This window comes from Cygnus olor, chromosome 7 (genome assembly GCF_009769625.2).
Source record: "Cygnus olor isolate bCygOlo1 chromosome 7, bCygOlo1.pri.v2, whole genome shotgun sequence".
Taxonomy (NCBI): Eukaryota; Metazoa; Chordata; class Aves; order Anseriformes; family Anatidae; genus Cygnus; species Cygnus olor.
Genome location: NC_049175.1, coordinates 36,969,679 through 36,990,121, shown reverse-complemented (window position 1 = coordinate 36,990,121; position 20,443 = coordinate 36,969,679). Strand labels below are relative to the sequence as shown.

The window sequence follows — 20,443 nt, the reverse complement described above, 5'->3', positions numbered from 1 at the left end:
CTGCAGAGATCACCTGGTCCAAATAACATCACAGTCATATTTCAGTCTATAACTCAAGCGAACATTTATTTTCTCATTTCCTTATATGAACACTTCCACTTTTGGATTGTATCAGCTAGGAAGTTATTTCCCTTCCTCTACCCCCAATCCAGACACATGCTGAATTTTCTTTACATCTTACCCATAGGTGATTGGAGCTGTTTTCTAAGGCAATGTAACATCTCAAGTTCTATTTATAGTTTAAAATCCTATATAATTTTAACGGTCTCTTTCCTTTCATTTACTGTGCTTTATTGCTCATTTATTATTGCAAGTTAAGCTTTCTAATATACACCTTCTAATATACAGCTAATTAATAAAGTTTTTATTATGATACCGCACCTAAAAGCTCCCACCCCTACCCCCCATGTCTTAAAAAGCTGAATTTTGGAGGGCTTCTCCAAATGTCTTTAATCACAAATGGGCAGTAGCTGGGCAGTCTTCTGTTACCAAAATCCAGAACATGGGATAACTCCCACAGCAACTCCAGCTCCATGTGCAGAATGAGATGTCAGATCCTGCTTCGTGCCACGCAGGTGTGCTGTGCAGTCCCAGAAGTAAGTGGATTACTGCAGGTGCCGTAATCCTTATCCTACGTTAATGCAGTCTTTTATCACCAGAAGGACCAGGGAGAACTCTGACTGTGTGTGCATGGCTTATCTCTGGAGCACTGCTCTGCAATCCGGCAGTTTACGTGCCATTAAAACAAATCATTAAACTGCAGAAGAGAATTCTGCGTCCGGGAACGACACGAATCCTCCTTTGTAGTCCGCCTTCCATCCCCAGGTGACGATGGTTAATTCTCACCAACTGCAACAGCCGCCAGCTCCGACAGCACCAGCATCAGCCCGGGAGGGTCAGAGCGTGGTCCCACACCCCTCCTGCACGCCACGGGCCCTAAGGTAGCTACAAGGGATCTTTCTGAAGGAGGTGATCTGCAGAGGAACCTTCTAAAGGTTCGATAGCTGTTCTCCAAAAAGGTTTATGAAAAAGCAGCTCAGAGACGTTCTCCATATTCCCAAACATCACATCCAACTCCAGCTGTCTCTACATTTTAAGGGAAAAGAAAGCACTGATATTTAGCTCTGTTCTTCCAAAAGTAACGGCATTCAGTTCCACGTGGCCTGACCTCAACACGTGCTAACTGCAGAGCCCTGCCGCTGAGCGTGCCGCTGCTCCCACGGCTGGGCGCCGAACGGGGCAGGCAGGCGCGTGTTACCACGGAGCACAGCAGGGCTGCACGGGGGACCTGATTTCTCATTTTTAGGGGAGATTTTGTCTCTTGGTTATTCGAATGGTGGGTGACCGGTTTTGTTTCCTGGAAGAAGAACCGGTTCTCAAAACAAGGAAGTTGAATCTTGCAGGTGGGTCTTGCTGAACACTAAAAAGTTTTCCATTGCTTCATCGGCTGTCAGTGAGAGACTTTTTCCTTGATTTCAACCTAAGCCAGCCCCAACTCCTAGAATTTACCAAAAGCCTACCAAAACCACCTGGACACCGCATGAAACCTAAACCCATGACCTCCCCAGAGCCCTGCCCCGCCTGTGCCCCGTGCCAGGACGGTGGCATTAGCACGGGAGGCTCTCAGCTGCCCCCCGCTCGCCTTGTCCACCACAACCAAAGCCAAGTGCTCACAGCCCTTAAAGGTTTCTGTTCGATTTTGCTTTCCAGTACATTTTTTACCCAGGCAAGCATTAAGAACAGGGTATCCACTCAGTTCTGTTTCCTTCTACAATTAAATACGATTGGATTTGTTTATTAACACAATATGTTCTGTTTACTTCCATTTGAATACTCACTCACTGCAATCGTAAGCACGTGGTAAAACAAACATGCCAAGAATCACTGCATCTTCCAGGCTACTTTCAGCAAGTTGTCTAACAACACTGTTTCTCCTTTAAACATCTTTATATTTTGGTACACTGATAAAATTCCCCCTCATTTACTCAGTCTTGTCGCATACATTCTGCTTTGCGCACTCCTGCATATTTGCAACTGTGCTAATCATCTCAGTCTATTCTCCTTTAGGCTTGAATGAGATGTACTACATTAATCAGTTGATTGTTATTAACCCAGTTACATTGTATCTTTGCATAATGCTGCTCCATCTCTAAATCCATAGTCTAATCAGGTACTAAGACATTTAATTATACTACTTGTGTACTTCACAATAATCCTCTGATTAAGTGATCAGGGTTTTCTGGTTAAAGCCTTATGAAATTTCAGCAATCCAAAGCACGGCAAGGATGGTTTATGGGTCAGGATCAGGTGCTTAACAGGTACGGCTGCTCTGTATTGCAAAAGAATACATGCATCATGTTCCCAGAAGACAGAAAAATACCACTCCATCACTCTTTATTACTATTTCCAGTCCAAAACAAATAAACATCCACTTTGATTCTGTTTAAAATAAACCTCAGAGGTTACTCACCTGAGCAACAGCCCAACTAACAGTGTCCACGGTCAAAGAAAAAGGCAAAACCACACGTTCACCTCCTACACCCACCAGGAGACAAACAGGTCCATGTGCCAGCAAACATGTGCTATTTGCTGGAAAACACATCAGGCACTGGAGACAGAGACAAAGCCCCAGGAGGCAAAGCCACAGGCAGGAGACCAGAGAAAAGCTCTGCAAACACACAGGCTGTGAGCTGGAAAGGGAGAGAATGCAACAAAAGATCACCCTTTGAAAGCAAAATAAAAATACCTTTATTTGCCAAAGTCTGCACTTACTGTTGTGCAGTGGGGGCTCACCACTGCTTATCCCAGCTGGAGGGCAGGAGGCCTCCAACGATGCTGAAGGAGCTGGAAATGTCTCAGCTCCTTTCCAGGCTCATGGAGACCAGGGGAGCCTCCCCAGGGCTGGAAAAAGGCAAACATTGTTCCAACCCCAAACAGGGCGAGCCCCACCTCAGCCGCTGGGGAGACCGTGGATCTTCAGAGCCCCACAGAAGTCATTTCCAGGGGCACGAAAGGCGAGAAGGGAACGGGGATGGCTTTACTGCAGACACACTGTGCCCACCCATGCTGAACTGCTGGGTGAGGTGACTGGAGCAGTGGGCATGGGAAAAACAAGGGATGTTCACTTTGATTTCAGCAACGCTTTCAAAACACGTATACCAATAACCAGCGCTAAAACAAATCCATGGTGAAGTGGGAGGATAAGCCACAATGATCACCAGCATGTGAGCCACCAAGCAATGCCCTCCGGAAAATGGCACGTATTGGAATTTCAAACATACAGCAAGAAAAACAACATATGGTGCAACTAAACACCGAAGGAGCAATAAAAGCTTCAGCCACAGACCAAGGCATCGTCGTCTTCCCAGCGGTGAGGTCGGGCCTCCCCACAACACGAACAGCCCGATTTAACTGCTGATCACAGCTAAGCCGCAGATACGCCGTCGCCTAACCGCAATCAAGATCAAGTTGTGCGCATGTTATTCCTACTCCTCTTTTATTTCAATTTTTATCTAATTATGCAAATTTTGAAGCACATAAGCAATTAGAGTCAAATAAACGCATCTTGATTGGGATGGTTATTCCTCAGCATAAAGTTACACGTCTGTGCGTGAGTTTCTAGGATCACAGTCTTAAATAATTGATTATTTGGACCAGATAAGTGTTTTCCTATGCGTCTTCCCATCATATCCAGACATACTTTTTGAAAAGCCCAAATTAAGGGTTTAGTATTTTCATTTGCTTAGAAGTGCATTGCTTAAAATATGCACGGCTCTTTGCAGGATTTTGGCATATACAGACAGCCATAACCTAGTGATACATTTTGGTATTTTATATTTATATACATTTTACCTCGTATCACAGGGTAAGTGAAAATATGCCATCTCAATTTTCGTTCTTTTTTTTTTGTTGTTGGTTTTACAGTAGACAGCCCACAAAGATCATTTACAGAAGCAGACTATTTTGTCAGTGTGTGCATTAAATATTTTGTTTTTCATTTTTATTGCCTGCAATTCTAATCAGACTTTTCATGGTATAGAATCTAATACCAAATAATTTAGCTACCAGACATCTTTATTCCCACAAAATGATTTTAGGAAAATGCACATTAAGTGACACATTAAAAAATGTAGTTTACAAAAGAATTATCTTTATGTGCTTTTCTGCAAAATATGCAGTTGCTGTGAATACCAAAAAAAAAAAAAAAAAAAGTGCTAAACTTGGGAAAAGGATTTGCAGTACCTACATCAACCTTCTCAGAGTCATTAATGTATTTTAATAACCATTGCCACATTAACCAAAGGCGCACTACACAACGTAGATGCTGCTTAATTATTAACATGTTTACAACAGTTTTGCAGATAATAAGCTAATTACTACAAGTATGTATTTTTTAACTGTCTGAAGCTGCTCAGCTTCATTTTCTGCACGGAGGGCGGATGCCCTTGCTGGCTCCATGCTCCCACCCCGAGCACAGGCCCGGTGGCAGGACGCAGAGGGACGCCCAGCCCAGGGGCCGCGGGGATGGGCAGCGGGTGCCGCGTGCTGCCGCGCACCCGTGCAGCCGGTGGGAGCTTGCTCACGTGCCTCGGGCAGCAGGCAGCTCCACAGCATTCAAAAGCTGGCCTAAGCTGGCGTACAGTCCCTGCAAAAGCAGCATCAAAGGCTCCAAAGGCTGCTGTTTGTTTTTGTTGATCATTGATTTTATGCCAGGATTTAGTAGGAATCCGTTTTAACTGACGGTCTCGTAGTTCATCCCCGCTTTAAATTATTAAGGAGCGCTGTGTCTCAGTCACCTGCTTGCAGTCCTGCAATGTCTCAGAAGTAGCCAGCTTCAACACGTAACTACCTGAACACAGACTGACATTTTTCACTGCAGTGGCTCACTGTGAAACTTCTGCTACATCTGCACTGCTGTAGCATGAGGAAACCCTGGGCTGCTATAAATAAGCGAGATTTAGCACAGGCGTACGTGGGTTTCCTACTCTTCAAACTGCTACCGTGTCCTGCAGGCTGCTATTAAAAGGACAGCTGTCAACATTTTTTTGCATGGACTTAAAACAGTAGTAATAAGACTAGACTTTAGGTGAGCCAGGTGTAAGAGATCCTCAGCAACCTTAAAGAGAAGTGGAGGAGACAGATTTTCCCAAATAGTCACGATTACCCACTATTTACTATTAAGAAGTGCCAACACCTGATGAGGAGGACAGTCTGGGCAAGGTGGACAAGAAACGTAACTAGGCCAACAGTAAAAAGCTTGAGCAGAAGGTAGAAGTCTCAGGGATGAGCATTAGTGAGACAGCCATCAGGATTTGCTCTTTGATTGACTGAAGGAGATCTGAAGGAGATGCACATAAAAAGCCTTAAGTAGACGAGTGATGTAAGCAGCCCAGTAACATTTTATAATCTAGAAGAAACTGATCAATTAAAAATCCATATGAATGCAGAAGACAAGAATTGTTTGAAAGCATTACCATTAATGTGAGTACGATAGAGTCCTCTTGTACTGAGGGAGCTCGAAAAATACAGATGAAGTGATGTTGGTCTGCTGGGATGAAAGTGTAGCCTTTTTGGTAACCCATTCCCAGGGAGCCAGATCAAACATTTTCCAAAGAAATTGATTAATGAGATAAATAATATGAGGACATAAGGATACAACCTAGTAACAGTTTACCCTTTTGAGGAAAATAAGCAAATGAAAAGTTGAATGAGATAAACAACGTTTGTTCTTGGTAGACATAATCAGTTAGAGAAGAGCAAGCAAGGATGAGTTCAGAAGTTACCTCCCTCCCTCCCTCCCTCCTTCCACAGCCTGCCCCTTCAGCAGCGATGGATCTGGAGATCAGCAGCATGGCCACGTGTCATTTACGCCACTGGAGGTGTGAGATGTGCCTGGCACCCCCAAAGCCAGCCTTTAATGACCAATTACTTTCTACTGCTGAGAAGCTCATCATGCCCCTCAGGGAACGAGAATTATCTGAGTTAGGGAAATAAAGTGTGATATAGTTTCATTTTGATGCAAGAAAAGGAGATATTAAAAATTTGGAAAAAAAAAAAAAAAACCTCATTGGTTTCTCATATCAAATTAGGGATACAATGAGAAGGGACAACTGCAGCTGGTGCACGGCTGTGTCAGCACCTACCACCGGGACTATTGGCCAGAACACTCGGTCTTCAGCTACAGGGGAGTTTCGGTCCCCACATGGCACTGCAAGTTTCATAGCAGCAGTTTGTGTCAGAAAATGCAGCAAACTGGCTTGGGAGCAGAAACGGTCGTTAGGACCATAAGGTTCAGTAGTAAAAGGCTATTTGCATGAACAATGTCCTTACCCACAAACCGAGGGTAATGACGACAGTAAATGCGAGAACTAGGAAGTGGGGTTTTTGCCTAAGTAATTTTCTTATTATTTGAATTGTTTTTATTAAGATACACGGGGAAAAATATAGTTCAATCTAAAATGGAATTCTCATTACATTCTCTGGACCAATTCTTTGTAACGTTTAGAGCAAAATTCAGCAAATAGCCAGTAAATGGACCTGTTCATTCTGTTCAAGTTTAAAGCCGATAAATACAGTTTCATAAATTCCAGAGGAATCTCCAGATTTTTATTCCAGCTGAAAAGACAAAATCACCAAATCAGTATGCTCATCTCTACAGTTTCCCACACCTTAACCATTCACTAGCACATCTTCACGTTCGCTCCTGAACTGAACACAGGATCGATAGTTTAGATTGCCTCCTCGCGTGTATATTCCACGCTTGCCGTACCTGCTCTGCACTCGCAGGATTGCGTTAGTACAGAAGACGCCGCGTGCGCCAGCCTGGTCCTCCCCCAGGCCTTCTCGACCCAAAGCTTTCCCCCTCCGTTCTGACACGATGCCATAGGTCTGTGTAACTGTGTTTGCGGCTTGTTTCTGCTGTGAGAAAGGGAGGCTGTGAACCCATAGCGCACCTTTACACCCATGCCTCCTCCCGCCCCGGAGGACAGGAGGCTGAGCCCCTACAGCACTCCTGCATAGGACGGAGGCAAAACCTGTGGGGCTCCAATAAGCCAAGGCAACACACACAGCCCAACCTCTGACTTCTCATGCTTCCTACGAAACCTTAAGAAAAGCAGAATCTCAGTTTGGTTTCCCCAGCATATAAAGCGTGCAAGCCTGAAGGGCTCTGGTGACCCCAGAAGACATTAGGAGCCCTGAGCCCATCAGGGTTGGACAGACCCTGCATTGCCCAGCGCGGCTGGAGAGCACAGCAGGAGGGTGGCGGCCAGCATCCCAGGCACCGAGCGGAGCAGCAGGTCCTCGAGTTTGAAGGGAGACTATTTGCAAAACAAAAATTGAGACTACTCGATTTCAAATTTGAATACTAGTTTTAATACTAATGCTGTAGATAAACATGCTTAACTTCATTCTTTGTCCATCAAACGCAGAATAAGCTATGGCAAGACACACTATTTACCAAGACCGTTCATCAGCAAGCAGATGGCAGATCTGCAAACAGATTCTCACAGGTTCAGTAAAAAATATTGGGGCTTGAAACAAACATTGCCGAGCATTTTGTTAGTATGAAGTTTATTATGAGTCCTGTAATTTTCAGGGATACTGTGTTTTCTCTGGCTGGAGAAAGTCCTAGTACATGAAACAATTTGTCCCTATGAACATTAATTGTTTAACATCAGATTTTAACGAGTTTTCAGCTTCAAAGAGAGAAAAATTCCACCCCTGGCAGAAATAACTGTCTATTTACAGGGAATGCATATTGCCAGAAGAGAACGCTGAAGGCTGAAATCGTATTTCCTTAAGCCAATGATTTTCTGAACTTTCTGAACACGGCACACAAGAGGATTTTGGCTGCTGTTGGCTGTTTTGTTTTTGCACTTGGCCAGTGCACTGACATCCACTGTCCCCGCGCAGGCTCTCGGTGCCAGCCGTACTCCCTGCCCAGGGCACAAGCTGCCAGGCAGGGACACAGGCTCCAGCCCGGGAATGAGATCATGATTATTTCAGTGCATGTGCACCACGTTTCTATTTTAAAGCATTCCAAAGAATCTAAAGTCTGCATTCATTTCTGTGCTTCATCCGAAACGTGGCTGCAGTGCTGCACGGCCCTGCAGGCACAGGTGACACCGAAGTTCAGCCAAGAGGTAGGTGAGTGAAATCCAGATCTGTCACTTGGTGGAGAAACAAACAAGGTACTAAAATACCAGCTTTCCAACTCAAAGTACTGAGAAAAAAAAAAAAAAAAAGAAAAAAAAGGTAATACAGGAGTTACCATTGCCCGCTAGAGTCCATAGTGCCTAATTGTCTCATTAAACGCACTTTGCACAGATAGGAAAATATGATTTAATCTGAGCTCTCAGGAGAACAGAGGAAACAGAGAATGCCGTGCACTACCAGGATGCTGTGTTTGAACCCTGTGTTGCCATTTCATGTTTTGCTTCTCCCGAGCATCAATGCCCACTGTATTGTATTTGTTTTAAGAATTAAGGTTTCACTAATGTGAAATGCCTTTTCCCTCACGCTGTTGGTTTCCTGTCTCCCTTTTCTTCTTCAGAAAGCCACGTCCCACAGACGCACACCACAGCTTCCCGCACACCGCTCCTCGGACGCTTTAGCATGCAGGCACGGCTCTTCCCTGGGGCTGGGAAAAACTTTTCAGGTGAAGATTGTTCCTTTGGAAAAAGTCATTTGAGGCGGGCAAACCTGTTTAAAAACTCAAAATAGATTTTCAAATAGTTCTTAGCTAAAGAATTTGAGAACATTTCCTGAAAGACAGAAATTGTAGTGTTTGTTCTCAACGTGACTGGAAATGAATTCTGTATAAAAGTTAAGTGAGGGGAAAAAAGACACCTTTCAAGAAAAAACATTTTTTTTTGAAAATTTCCATTTCAGGGATGAGATTGTGTTGCATTTGAACTGAAACTAATAAAGTCTCTGCTCAGTTATTTGGCTGTCCTACTGAACTAAACCAGCCTCTTATTCAGAAAGTTCTCTCTTTGCACTACCTTCGCTGAACAGATACATTGCGTTAAGCCAAGGACAAAAAAGATGTGAAAAAGATGGCAGATGCCATCCAGATTCCAGATGCATTCCAGATATTCACCCTAATGATACATCAACCATTGCAAGCCTAAAATCGATTTGCAAGCCATTTTCACACAAAAATTAAGGCGTAGACTTTAAATATGGACATTCAGGAAGACAAGAAGTGGGAAGCTGACTTTGTCCCCCCCTCATCACTTTAAAAGCAGCTCCTTGCTGGCACGTTCAGACCGCAGCATTCCCCAGCGATACCCCGAGACAGCAGGGACAGAGACCTGCACCTCCTCTGCTTATCGGGAGCCTTTCACAGGGTAAAGGAGACATAATGCAAAGGACGACTGGGAAGTCTGAGGTGTTCAAAGATGCCTCCAAAGGCATTTGATAAAGTTCCTACCTACCTAGAGGCTGCAAAGGAAACACGGTTACCGCCGGGTGAACGATCAAGTCTTGTCATGGATTAAAGCAAGCTAAGAGATAGGAAAGAGAATGGAAATAAATGGCCAATTCTCAGCATGGAGAAAGGTTAATAGTGTAGTGCCCTAGGGATCAGTCTTCGGGCTGCTGTTTTTCAATATATTCATTAACAGCCTGCAAGAAGTGGCGAATAGCAAGGCAGCGAGAGCACCTGACAAAATTGTTTTAGGTCAGCTGCAAGCGGGGGAAGCTGGGCAGACTCAGAAGGGACAACGGCCAGCGCACACCAAGCCAGCTGTGCTCTGCTCCCTGAGCCCAGCAGTGGGAAAATGGGGCAGGGATGCCTGAGAGCGCCTGGGATTTCCAGACAGTTGTGAACACGTAAGAGAAGTTGCCTAGCACCCTGGAAGAATTCGCCTAATGCTGTATCTGCCATGCATCTGCTAAAATCCAGCAACAATCAGAATTGACAGCATAAAGAAAAAAATATCTGGAGAGAAACCGTTATATAAAGTACCTCCTCACCTATTACCACTAAGATTTATTTATTTAAGGTGATGACAAAAGAAAGCGAGCAGAAACAAAACTATTTTGAAATATCACAAAATCCTTAAACTAGGTCATCCCTTCCACGCCTCTGACCTGCTTGGTGCTCTCCAGTCCCCACAAGCTTCGTCCAGCACATCCAAAAGTTGTCCTTGGAAATCATCCCAACTCCCACATTTCCAGGATTTAGAGATCAAGGCATTTTCTCCTTTATCTGCATTAGAAGCATCACGCTGATTAATTGGAGGCAGCACATTATTCGTAGGGATAGGAAGTGCAGTGAATGTTTGACGACAAGAGACTAGTTTGACCTGAGATTCATCACTACTCGCCGAGCTCCAGTTCTGGAGAAGCCTCCTCCCAGATGGGAACAAACAGTGGAAAAATAGTGCAAGGAGTCGGTGCCACTGAGGAATTCCCTGAATCCCCTGGGAATTCGCACAGGGATGGGTGCACACCCAGGGAGGTAGTTTGCAGTAAAAGCCTCTTAGGTACTGGGGACAGAGGAGGTCAGATCATCCTCAATAACATTCATTCCTAAGAAAAAAGTATAGCAAAACTATGCATGTACATGACCAATACCTAGCTACCTACAGGGTGATCGATCTCTCCAAAACACTTACGTACTCTCCATCAAAAAAATTTATCAGCAAGCTTCAGCAGGCATATTAGGAAGAAAGCTTCACTGGCCTTGTTAGGAAGGTGCCTACAGAAAGGAGCCACGTACCCAAACACACGCAGGAGTTGCAGGCTGTGCAGCTCACACGATTCAGAGCTTCGCAGAGGTGTCCGAGCAGGCTGCCGATAACCCAGTACAGGCTACAGGGGGTCAAGCAGCCAGATGTGTGCTCCATCCCTGCAGTAATCCCGCTACATTTTCATAGTGCTCCACCTGGGTTACTCATCCCCACTACCCACCCCTGTGCCCTAAAGTCGCTGTAAATGACGGCCAGCCTCAGAACTGCCCGCACCCAGCCCCAGGACAACAAGGGACTTTGAGCAAAGACCCCCAAAATGACACGTGAAGATGCACCAAGGAACTCCCAATCTGTAGCTTGCAAATGGCTTAAAACCGCTTTCCCTGCAGCCCCTGGTGAGAGCAGCCAAATATCAGCTCCACAATTACTTGTTTGCCAATGCCTCGGGGTATTATCAGTATCAAGATCTAGACAGCAATATTTTCATTATGAACACATCCCCTATCGCTACCGGAATCATGGGTAACGTTTTAATACAAAAATAGAGTAAATTTTATGGACTGGTTCCACTAATATCTCTCTACCTTGCTACTCAGCACAGCTGAATTAGGAAGAGTGCGATTTAGGGGAGAGGGGATGAATGTCAGCTTTGACAGGTTACTTCTTCAATTGGCTGCGATAATCTTTTAAAAGGGCACTGAAACTCTGAGCAGCATGTGCAAGTCATGTTCACCTGGAAACAAAGGGAAAGCTACTTAGTCAAAGCAGCCTGCATCTGATGACTTACACCACGCAACGCAAACTCAGAAGGGTGCAGGCCAATTCAGGTGGTTTAGGAGTAGCATGATTGTTCTGAATTACTTATGGAAAATCACTGGAAATTTAACATGCTGTTGGCAACGAGTTTAATTTCGAAGACAAAACATGCTGTGGATTGTTTTGTCATTATTTTCAACTTTTTCATTACTTTGCTAGATGGATTCCCTCAACCAAAAGCCTTACGGAGTCTCTCGGTTGGTTGCTGAGCAGGGGGAGCAGTCAGTGTGTTAGCTGTCGCTGGAGAGACTCGCAGCCCTTTTTATAGACTGATTGCAAAGTCAATGGCAGCCTCTGCTGTTACATCCCTTACTGCAAGAAGCCAGTGTCTTGCACAGTGCAAATGCATGTGAAGGTAGAGCAAAGCATATGACGGTAGAGATGAACTTGAATTCTAAACACGTCTATTTTTTTCTTTTTCTAAATAAAAAGGCATTTAAGCATTTATTTGCTTAAATGGAAGAATCAAAAAAGTATGTTCATACATGTAGAAGTATGCATGTTTTAATTATCTTTCCTTTTTTTTTTTTTTTTCCCCTTCTTCACTAAAGAGGCTGTCATGAAGTGATTCTGGTAAGCATCCCTTCCTGTAGGTTTGAAAACTGTTGGTAATCATTTGGTTCAGAGGATGTATCCCTTGCATGGCACCCTTCATCCATCAGAGAGTTTTCTACAAGAATTTCTCTCAGTTAACATTCTCAATACAAACATATTTAATTTGCCTAAAATGTTTTATATTTGCATTGTCTCAATATCCTATAACTGTTCTTGATGTCAGCAAGATGCACCCATTGTTTGTATGCAGCCTAAAACTTGCAGAAAATTAAGACGACATGGTTCATTTCATAATGATGTTGCAATTTTGTCTTCTTGGAAACTCGTCTTCTGTAATCTACTTTCCTGGTTGCTTTCAGAGGCTGTGTATGTGCGCAGAATGCTGACACCACCCAGCTTCTGTAAGAGTAATATTGAAGAGAGCTTCCCAACACAAGCATCGTCACCGTTGCGTCATTTAGAAAGATCAGCAGCCAGCGTGCTACACGACCAACACCAAGGCTGTAATGCAAAATAATAAGCAGCTTATTAAGGAAACGTCAAACGACTCAGCATATTTTGAATAATTTTTCTAAGGAGAGCTGCAAAAGCAGTCAGGGAAAGCCACAGACATCCGTAGGACAGAAAGAATTCTCCACACATCTATATGCAGGCACATGTTCTGAAAGCCACAGACACTGCCCTTCCTCGCCGCATACTTCAAGAAGTATTTTAAAATTGATGTGTACGTAACCTTGAATGCTATAACCATTCTAATTCTGAGATCTGATGTGTTTTTCACATAAAGGGAAACACCACAATTTTTGTCTTCTGTTGGTGCAAAAAGGAATTTCCCACTGTGTTTTTTTCATTAAACAACACCCTTATTGCCAGCGATACTTCCATTAACGCATTTCACAAGACACTGCTCTAAGTGAAGGATGTTTCTCTGAACTCTTCAGTCTCCCCAGTTCCTCCAGTGCACAGAAGGCTCCATCTAGTGTTAAACATGTATAATCCAGGGGAAAAAAATGAAAGGGGAAAAGAGCCAGCTGGTAGAAGTAATTGACAGAAGTGTTTAAGATGTCCTAGCAAAACAACTGGACTTCTCTGCCATATCTGAGGAGTTCCCTGTTTGCCCAGTGATCGCAGAGGTGTTAAGGGTCACAGGTCTCCATCCAGAGATGACTAATGGTGGATTTTTTGTACCTTGAACCTGGTACAAAAAGCCACGTCACAGATAAAACATGACACAGCACCTCCTAACAAATGAGGGATTATAAAAATAAGTGTTTACGCACCAAGCCAGCTGAGGACCATACCTTATCATCCCGACTCACATGTAGCACCACTAACACTGTTGCCACCCTCCAGTCACACTGTAAGGTGCACCGCACTGCACAGTGCTTGGGATGGAGCAAGTTTCCGTACAAAATGCAGTTCCCAGCGTGCAGACGGCATCCTGAGAGCGGGGGATAAGCCCCAGCAGCCGGCGGGTTAGCCCAGGCACTGAGCAGGCAGAAGTGCCAGCTGGATTTTGCTGGGAGCCTGAACTTGGCTTATTTAAGGGTTTCGGTCACATTCGTTGCAGTCGGCCTGATGTTCGGACTTTTAATTTCACATGAGTTTTCCCAGGTCAGAAGACAACATCGTGTGCCCATCCCTCCTCCAGAAGGGCCCGTGGCACCACAGGGCTTCGGGGTTGCTCCCGTGGCGCTGCTCCCACCGCTCGCCCAGGCTCTCAGGACTCCCTCCCTGGGGGCTCAGCACAGGCCCCCAGTTCCAACCCCTCCGTTTCCATCGCATCTGCCCCCGGCTGCACACCGCTGCCCCGTCGGCCTCCCCTCAGCCTGGGAGCAGCTCCCGAGGCAGCTCGCCGACCGACCGAGCGCGTCGTCGCTTCTAAAGGCACGGGGATTGCGCAGCACGCCCTGAAAGCAGGCACCTGGAGGATTTACCAGGGACTTCAGGCAGCTTTTACTAGCAGTACTATTATTACTCAGCACCCAAGCTTAAAAAGAGCTGAGAAGAGTCCAAAGGGCCCTTAGCAGACACCTGCCTACGGTTTAGGCTCAAGCAGGCCCAACCAAAGAGCAGCAGCACCGCGCTCTCTGGCGGCCGCAGCCGCGCAGCCAGAGCTGCTCGGTGAGCTCTGGAGCACCGGTAAAAGTGGCTGCATCACGTCCAGCTCCTCAGGCTCACTAGCTGTATGTGCTCGCCCCAAGCTGGGTTGCTGTAGGAGCAGGCGCTGGCTCGAGGATTGCGGGACACCGTCAGGTCCCAGCAAGGCGCTGCCTTCCTCCCACAGGTTTGTCCTCAAGAAATCTGGCTCTGGCTGAAAGCGACAGGGCTAGCTAGCTCTGAACCAGCTCTCTGAACACAGCCCTGGCAAGGAACAGCCCCATATTGCCACAGCCTGCATGCAACAAAGCGATAAAGAGGTGGCGAAATTCCACTGTTTTTCTGAAGGTTGATCTCACGGCTACGGCAGTGGCTGCGATGAGACCAGGGCAAAGGCGCTGAGGGGCCGACTGCAGCACCTGTAGCCCCCCAAACACCCTGACCTGACCCTGCTCCAGCACAGGACACAGCTCTGCCTGCCCAGCCCTCGCTCCGCTCCGGGTCCAGCCGGGCACCTGTGCCACCACGAGGCAGGCCCGGGGCTCTGAGCCCACCTGAGCGGTTTTGGAGTTGACTGTGCACCAGACCCACTGCTGCCTTGCCTTGCTCAGTGTTCATGCAGGACACGGGAGAAGTGTTGGAAATGTATTCTTTCACGTAGGAGGCCCTAACCGCTAAGATGTGGTCAGTCTGCAGCCTTTCACCAGGTGAACTCAAGCAGCACCTTCCTCTTCACCTTTACAGGAGGCTGAGGCAGTCTGTGACCCATCCTTCCCCATTCTTTCACATCTAAGGAGGATCAAAGCTTAAACAGATCTCAATTTAAGATAAGAAATAAGATGGGAAACGGCTCAATGAGAAAGGCATTTTAAGAGACCCAAAGGCCACGAAGCAAAACCACCCACTTACCTGCTCTGACAAACCACGACCCACGTCCTACCGGCCTTCTCAGATCAGCAGCACCACAGACACCTTCACCTCTGGCTCACACCTCCCTTTCCCCGGCTCTCCTGAGAGCAGAGAGCCAAGGGCTCGTCCCGCATCTCAGCTGTGCTGGCCGTGGCCTGGAGCCCACCTGAACCTGGGCTGCCCGTCAGGCACCGGGTGCTCAGGGCCCTTGAGGGGCAGGTCTGGTGCAGCCCTTCCTGCACGCTTTATGTGGGGTTTTAAACATTCAGTACACGGGCAGTAAGGTCGGTAGAAGTGCTGGTGTGACTGCAAGTATGCTTGGGAGCAAGCAGTTCCTGTACTGGGGGAAGCACTCCCCTGACACACACACAGCTCGCAGCCACGCTACGACAGAGGACAGCGGCCACCACAACCTAACGTCCCCACTCCTGCCCTCCCTGCAGGAGGGCAAGCACAGCACCTCTCAACGCCCTTGTCAGCAGCACCAAGCAGCTCGGTGCTGCACCACAGGTGTCACCAAGTATCCCTGGTGCTACCAAAGGCAGCTGCTGCTGCCTGTTCTCAAATCCTTTGCATCTGAAGGAGAAAAACAGCTACAGCTGAGAGAGACGCAGCAGGAGGACCTACCCGGAGGTAACTGGGGATGGGACTTCTACGAAGGAAGTGGTACGGACTGTACCAGCACCTGCCTCCTCGCCCTCTGTGTCACACTTGGCAGCACTTCTCTGGCTTGGAAAGGGGCTCTGCTCAGACTGACCACACACGTCAGGACAGAGCAGGTGAATACAGCCAGGAGAATGGGCAGACAGTTGTTTCCCCTAAGCAAAGCCGGGAAAAAGTCATTACACTCCTCACTCGTGCTGCAGCAGAGCGGGCTACAGCCACACCAGGAAAACGAAGAAAGTCTGGGTCAGAAATGGGCTGAAAGCAGGCTCGGTAACGCTGTGCTCACTGATTGCTCTCTGCGTAACTCGGTAGTCTCAACTGAATGAGCTGCCTAGAACTACAAAAGAAAAAAAAATAAATCTTTAAGAAGCTCTAAGCTTTAAGAAAGCTTATTTTCTAAGCTTTAAGAAAAAAATAAAAAGTTTTCCTCCACTTCTGCCTCAGTACTATGAGATACTGCATCTTTGTGATTACTTTAAATAAAATGCTCCCCCAACTAAAATTGTTAACTGCATCGCATTTCTCCTTGGACTGTCTGAAGCCTTTAACCAATGTTCACGTAGTTCCAGACTAATTTTTAATTTAAAAATGATATTGCATTACCTATCCCAGCTATATGGCGCTTACCTTGAAAAAAATTTCATAGCATTTTCAAAGTATTTCTTATTCAAGTACAGAAGAAGTGACAGGGGAAAGGAGCTTTCTGGTTAGCCAGACTTGTTGCATATAGTTAATGCCATACAGCAGGCAATTGCTGCGGCAGCACTCAGAGCTGGCACTCGGGGCAAGAGAAGTCCCGTTCTGCACTCTGTTCTCTAACACTCTTCACTATTCACTAGCACTTCACTGCTGTATCATTAAAAACAGACTAATTTAGGCTGGAACAGACCCCGCAGGTCATCCAGCCTGACCTGCTGTCAAATTAGATCAGGTTGCTTGGGGATTTGTCTAGTTGAGTCCTGAACACCTCTGAAGAGCCCCAACCTCTCAAGGCAACCCAAACCCATTTGAATATTCTAATTTTGTTTTGGTTTTGGTTTTGTTTTCTCCTTATGCCCTAGAAGGGAAGTATAGGAAAACAAGAATCTAGCTGAAATCTTTGGACAAGCAAGGGAAAGAAAAGGGAGAAAGAAAAAATAAGCAGGATATAAACTAGGTGATGTTAATCACTGCACCAAACATCGATATCAAATACTTTTCCACCAGTAAAAAAAAATATAACATGCCCCTTTGGCAACCATGAAAAGTATGAGACCTCACCTCAGTTCAGCTGGAGGGAGGACTGTCGCTCTGACACTATTGCTCTACCCCTTCTGTGCAAAACGTGCATTTTTCCTTGGCGTCTCCCAGCTCAGTGACCCCATGCCTCACTACGTCCACCCCCAGAAGCCTGGGAACGCCCCCTGAACTGCATTGCCTAACTCATCCCCATTTACAGAAAAACAGTCAAGGAACTCAGTCAGTACTTTTCCATTAGGAGGTCAAAGGACCCAAAAGACCGACTTTGAGAAGAGTACCAAGAAATGTATTTGTAGAAGGCAACATATATGCAGGAGTGCATAAACCTGAAATAAGAACCAGCACCTTAAGAGGTTTCAGGTACCAACCGGGGAACTCTCGCTGGCACTTCTTAACCCCCAAGCTGCTTCAGTCCTCAGTGATAAATACCTCATCTCACAGTGAGTGCAAGCTACACATCCACTGTAGGATATGTAGTGGGATATGTATAACAAATTTCCCACTCATTATAAAGCCAAACTGTAGGGGTTTGCGTGTGTCTTGTTGTGTTTTGTTGTGGGGGGTTGCTTTTATTTGTTAGCTGTTAGTAGCAGCAGCGTGTGCCAGAGGCAGAGGGAAAGGCTATTCCTGCAGAAGGACGCTCGCTATCCTCTTCCGACAGAAAGGCAGCAGCAGCGTACAAGCCACGCTCCTCGGCAGTCCCTGGAATTAAGGCTTTGGCCATATGGCTGAAAGTGTTTTGGAGCACATTTGGTGCAGTTTTGCCGCTCTCCCCCTGAGCCAGGCGGGGATTTCAGGCCCGGCACATGTGTGCGATGTACACCTTCCCACCACCGAGAGGCAGCCTCCACCCACGCATCCCTCCCTGCGCCGGGGAAGCTGAAAGCAGACAGTTCTGCAGCCCCTTAGACACAAGCAGATCCCAACCAAAATTTCAGCTGCAGGAAAGCCCGCATACATGCTCAGTACAAACTCTTAAATCGCACAGCTGCAGGGGTGGAACCACACCACACAGCAGCGCAGGCCCCACGCAAAAATAGTCACTTTCTAACGCTTTTTAACTGCACCAGCACAAAATTCAGATGTGATGATGCTTCACTCATACCATAAAGCCACAGGAGGCTGATGCTCCAGTTGCCATACTGAACACCCTGATTTGGAGCAGCCCTGCCCAAGCCGGGCTCCTCAGCGACGCACGGGCACCCCCCCGGCACTGCGTCCAGCCACGGGCAGGACAGCCACTTAGAAATGTGCTCTTTGGGAAAAGCACTTTTAAAAGTGCTTATTTCCAGAAAGTCTGGCTTTGTCTGAACAAAGTGCCTTTTTGACTTAAAAAGAGTTAGCTTACAATGAATTCTGTTAAAAAATTAGTACCATGTATTTCAACTGTTGCTCATTACCAAAGCACGGGCCCACAATTTAGCACCATGAGAAGTTAAAAAAAAAATGCCAAACAAGAAAAAAATAATCCCAGGTTTCTGAAGCAGCACAATAGTTTCACTTCAAGAATAAATTCCATTTTGGTGAAAGAAGTGTAGCACTGGATTATATGGAATATAGAAAGAAAATCTCAGAAAAACAACTGCTGTTCACTGCTGGTCTTTCACATGTCTATAAATGTATTGTGAAGACTCTATAAATCCTGAGAAGTTAAATTCCACTAGAATGAATTTTTAAGGAAAAGGCTTTTAAAAAGAAAAAAACTATTACATAAGAAACAGAATTTGTATTTAGTCTTGTTTTTGTTAAAGCTTCTAATTCCTAATTTGACCCCAAGGATGTTACTTTTTAAGTTAGGTTTGTTTATATGTATTTCTTTTTCGTTGTTGTTGTTTTGTTGTTTTTTTTTTTTTAATAAAGTAGGTTATAATTACTGACAACTGCCTGGATGCGTTTGCAATTCACTTTGAGACATTGATTAAAGCTTGTTCTCAGAAGCAGGGCAAGATTTTTTTAAGTAGATATTAAAACTAGTTTAAAGTTGTAATATATACTTTTAAAATAGTGACTAAAATTATTCTCACAAAATTAATACTTGAATTAAATACAAATCATTTTGAGAATTACGTAACACAAGTAACTTTCTCAGTAGTTTGGGACTACGTCTAATAACAGTCTTGTTTCAGGTTCCACTAGATTTACATGGAATTTAAGCAACAAAGCCCAAACTTGTTTCCAAAACCTTCTTCCTCGGCTGCTGCCTAAAACCTCACATCACCTAACTCACCAGGTACATTTAGTAGAGCACGCATTCAGTCCTGACCCCTCCGAACAAGGGAGCAACTTCCCAGAAACATTTTTGGCCATAGATCTGAGCATACAGGTGTTTCTCTGCAAGCACAATCAACACAAAAATAGTGAGCAATGGGCTTTCAGCAATACCTCTCTGCTCAAAGTTTACTACTGGCGAGGTTCGGGCACTTCTCTGCTCGCCAGCATTTCATTTGCTGGGTTTTGTAATCAGAGCCTGCTCCTCTTCAGGTTCTAGACCTCCCTAAGAACATGGTGTCCTTCTTGTCTTTATTGTATACGGCCGATGCCCTCAGAACAGTTTATACCAGCATTTCACAGCTGGAAATCTGTAGCAGCTGATATCGCTGTCACACACAGCGGTCTCTGTGTAATTCACTAGAAGTATTTCAGTATTTCACTGACAAAACCATCCTCTGCAATAAACAGCTCAATAATCTCAGTGCAGAGGCTAGGAACTCAGACTGAAAGCAAGAAGTGCTTCCCTTGAAGAGAAATACCCTCCCCGTCAACACTGCAGAAAACATGGACTGCACTGTATTTTGATTTTTGAAGCTGTTTTGCTTTATTTTTCCAAAAGGTAAAACACCCAGTATACACTTGCAAGTATACCTGTGCTGTAGCTGGTTTCATGGTCAGCCCGTTGTTAGAGCTCACTCTGTTTCTTAGTATTACCAGTACTGAAACAAAGATCAAAAAAATTTTTTAAACTCCAGAAAAAAAGGATTTCTATATTAACATATTAAATTAAACTAAAGTTGTAGCCCAGAAAGTAAACCTTTCCTTCTAAATGAAAGAACATTGAGAATACATCACAAGACTGGCCTAATCATTGCATTTATTGGCTCATTTCCACTAAAATTTAAACATGTCCAAAAAGCTACATTAAAATTGGTCTAATTTCTGAAATTGACAATTACTGTACCTGCTTAGATAATGAAGATGCACAGTATACAGCTGAAACTCATTAATAACAACTTCCTAATGGTGCACTGGATTAAGGTTTCAACAGCATTTTCTCACTCACGAGACATTAAAATAAATATTAGCAGTGACAGAAAGTTATTACACTCCATACCACAGAGGTATTGCCATTAATATTCTCCTAATGATAGCTGGGCCCCAGAAAGATGCAATTTAGTCCTATACAGTAGTGCAACGCATTACTTGATTCTTGAACAGCTGAGTGCAATGAATACATTGAAATC

The 20,443-nt window shown here is 45.2% G+C and overlaps 1 long non-coding RNA gene across 1 annotated transcript; it reads right to left on the bottom strand.

The window, feature by feature from the left end:
• Positions 1–425: 425 nt before the first annotated feature.
• On the bottom strand, positions 426–16,317 carry LOC121073488. The gene is made up of 3 exons (XR_005821744.1): positions 15,081–16,317; positions 2,546–2,690; positions 426–1,357 (listed from the first exon to the last, which is right to left on the bottom strand). It is a non-coding gene; the product is annotated as an uncharacterized LOC121073488 (long non-coding RNA).
• Positions 16,318–20,443: the final 4,126 nt, after the last annotated feature.